This window comes from Nannospalax galili, unplaced genomic scaffold, assembly GCF_000622305.1.
Source record: "Nannospalax galili isolate Female #2095 unplaced genomic scaffold, S.galili_v1.0 scaffold2045, whole genome shotgun sequence".
NCBI lineage: Eukaryota > Metazoa > Chordata > Mammalia > Rodentia > Spalacidae > Nannospalax > Nannospalax galili.
This window is the reverse complement of record NW_008352658.1, coordinates 537,539-541,286: the sequence shown is the minus strand read 5'-3', so window position 1 is coordinate 541,286 and position 3,748 is coordinate 537,539.

Here is a 3,748-nt window from a genome sequence, read left to right as displayed (position 1 = left end):
CGGAAACAAGAAAAAAAGACATATGCTGGCAAGTGATAAAGGAAACTGGGGTGTTAGTATACACCCTCTGTCATCAAGAGAACAGCAAGGGGTGCAATCAACAACTGCACACAGAAATGTGACGACTTAGATAAAAGGGAACAACTGATTAACAAAATCCAAATAAAAGTCATACACACACACACACACACACACACACACACACACATACAAGTGAATTTTCTACTTAAAAAAACTCTTAAAAGAGAAATATCTATTCAAATCAGTTTGACTCAGGATTTTGGCAAACATTGAAAGACAATACATATTATTTATACACAATCATTTCTGAACAAAAGAAAAATAATAGAGATGAGGACAATTCCCAATCCACTTTATAAAGCTAGTATCATGATATGAAATAAGAATCCAACATTGTTGGAACCTGGAAGCCAGGCATCATGGTGGGACCGGTGTAGGATCAGCCTGGGCTACATAGGAAGACCCTATTATGAATAACAAAAAAATAAAGGAATATATTTAAACTATGGCCTCAGTGAGGGTAAAAAAGCATGCGAAATTGGGTGAATATTTAGGAAACATAATTCACAATAGTAACAGGAATAATAGTAACTAGGAAAATAAATTTCATAATCATGCAAGTGATAAGGAGACAGCATTTAAGAAAATTCAACTAGGAGATGGAGAGATGGCTCAGCAGTTAAGAGCACTTGCTGCTCTTCCAGAGGACCCAAGTTTGGTTCCTAGCACACACATGGTGAATAACAGCAATCAGCAACTTCAGTTCCAGGGGATCCAATGCCTTTTTCTGGCCTCTGCAAGCATCGCACACATGTGGTATACTTCCATACATGCAGGTAAAACATTCACACACAAAATAAAAAATATACCCATTAAAGTTTTTGAAAAAAAGGAAATTCAGCTAACATTAAACTTGATGATGAAAATTAAATGCTACTTCTCCAACTGAGAGACAGCTGGAGCTACAGGGAGACCCTGTCTCAGAAAAAAAGGCCAAAAACATTTCTGTTCCCACCACACTTGGTCAACCCAGTATAGGAAGTCCAAGTCAATGCAATAATGAAAGAAGGAAAAAAACAGAAGGAATGCAGTTTGGAAAGAAAAAAATCCAACTGTATAATTGCAGATCCACCTGTAGTTGTAAGAAGCAATATCATTCATGTTGTTCACCCAATATTAACAGCATTTGTAATGAAATACTCGGTGAGGTAAATCACCAAGACATGTACATAGTAAGGTCTTAAAAACTGCAAAGCGTTGATGAAAGAAATCAAGGAAGATCCAAACAAACAGGCCAACACAAAATTCATGCATCAGAAGATGAAATGGTGAAAAAAATCAGTTATGGGCACATCAGCGTTTAAACAATATAATTTTAAAGAAAATTCCATAGACACTGTATTAACCATGAACAAAATTATTCTAAAATTTATATGAAAAGGAAAAGAAACTAAAATTGTCACCAGATAAATTTCCATAGATTTATACTGAGGAATAAATAAAAGGTAGTTCCAAATAATAAACAAACTGGTTCCATTTATATTACCTCTTGAAATGACACCATAGATTCAAAGAACATGTTAGTGGTGATGGGTCCTAAAGAGGTGGGGAGGGGAGGGAAGACCTTGAACTATAAAAAGCAAGCAATGAAAGCACTCTGGTGTCATAAATGACCCATGTCTTGGTTGTATTAATGCCTAGATACTCCATATGGCATTGTACAACAATTATAAATGCTGTTGATATTGGGTGAACAGCATGAACAATATTGTTTCTTACAACTACAGGTGGATCTGCAACTATCTCAAAATCAAGAGTTTAATTTAACCTTTTAAAGCTTAACATGTAAAACAAAGACAGGTACAGATTAGACTATTCTATCTAATAGTTATGCTTAACTTTCCAGAACAAATAATATACATGTGTATACACACACACACACACACACACATACACATATATATATATAATTTAAAGTTTTATGGATCATAGAATAAAGGGTTACTTTCTTACTTCACCTTTTGAAACTAGGATAAACTCAACGCAAACATTTGAAAGAAATAAAAAGAAAACATGAAAATCAGAAAGTGCTGTCACTTGTGAATAACATCATGTTTTAAAAATCAAATGCCAGTACTTATTTTAATTACTTCCAAGAATGCTAAGATAGTTTAGCATTGAGAAATTAATTTATGCAATTATCCCATCAATATATCAAAGAATAATGGTCCTCTTGATTAAATGAAAAAGCAATTCCTTTTGAAAGGCCATAGGAAAAAATGTAGCTAAATGCTCTTCTTAATGATAAACAATAGCTTCCTGAAACTAACTACCAACATCATACTGTGCAATGAAATCCTAGAATGCTCATGTTCAACACTAAAAGGTCACTCCACTAAAGGCAAAGCAAGGTAACCACCATTACTATTATTATAGCTCTTATACTTCTTAACAATAGCAATAAAAATATCTGAAATATATTTGAAGAAAACCAAAAAACTTCACTGTGCAAAATAAAAGATGTACATGAATAGAAAATTTATTTTCTCCCTTGAAGACAAATTTTGATATACTAAATATGTACTTCACATTCAAATTTATCTATATATTTAAAATAATCCCAATGAAATTTTAGTATTTTTTAAAACTGATCAAATAGTTCTCATTTTTACTATTTATTTTATGTGTATGTGTGTTTTGCCTGCATGTATGTAAGAGCACCCATAGCCTACAATGCCCATGGAGGCCAGAAGAGGGCATCAAATTCACTGGAACTTGAGTTGTGGACAGTTATTAGCTGTCATGTGGGTGCTAGGAACTGAAACCATGTCCTCAGCAAGCAGTCAGTGTTCTTAACTGAGGGTCATCTCTCCAGTCCTGCATCCCATTCTTATAAAACATTTATCTGTGAATGAAAAGTCTTTAGGTCTCTTTTTAAAAAATATATTATATTATGGGGGCTGGAGAGATGGCTCAGCAGTTAAGAACACTGACTGTTCTTTCAGAAGACCTGGGTTTGAATCCCAGCACCCACATGGCTGCTAATAACTGTCTGTAGCTCCAGTTCCAGGGGATCTGACAGTCTCTTCTGTCCTTCACAGGAATTGCATGACACAGGTGCATTTACCTACATGCACGCATAACACTCATACACATAAAATAAAAATATTAAAATATTTTTTATTTTTTATTTTTTATGTGTATAAGTATATTGCCTGCATGTGTTTAAGCACACATGTCATACAGTGCCTGTGGAGGTCAGAACAGGGCATCAGATTCCCTGGAACTGGACTTAGGGATGGTTGTTAGCCGCCATCTGGGTGCTGGGAATCAAACCTGAGTCCTCTGAAAGAGCAGTCAGTGCTCTTAACCACTGAGCCATCTCTACAGCACTGTTTGGGTCTCTTCAAACAACCAGTTGTTGCCCACTAAATAGGAGGGAACTCATGTGTGACACTGTAAATAGCCAGGTACACATGGCTGGAGAAGTCATAGATCTTAGAGAAAGCACTAAGTCTGTCATAATACCTAGACAAACATAATTTCTTACTAATTGCTAAATATGGATCTTTATATTTACAGACAATTATACCAGTTGCCACTCATCAAAGAACCTTCTTGTGCAACAGAGGGAGACTATTACAGAGTTCCACAACTGGTCACACACAAAGAATAAGTGTTGGTGAGATGCCCAATCCTAAGTGACATATCTACAATGGAATCTCTA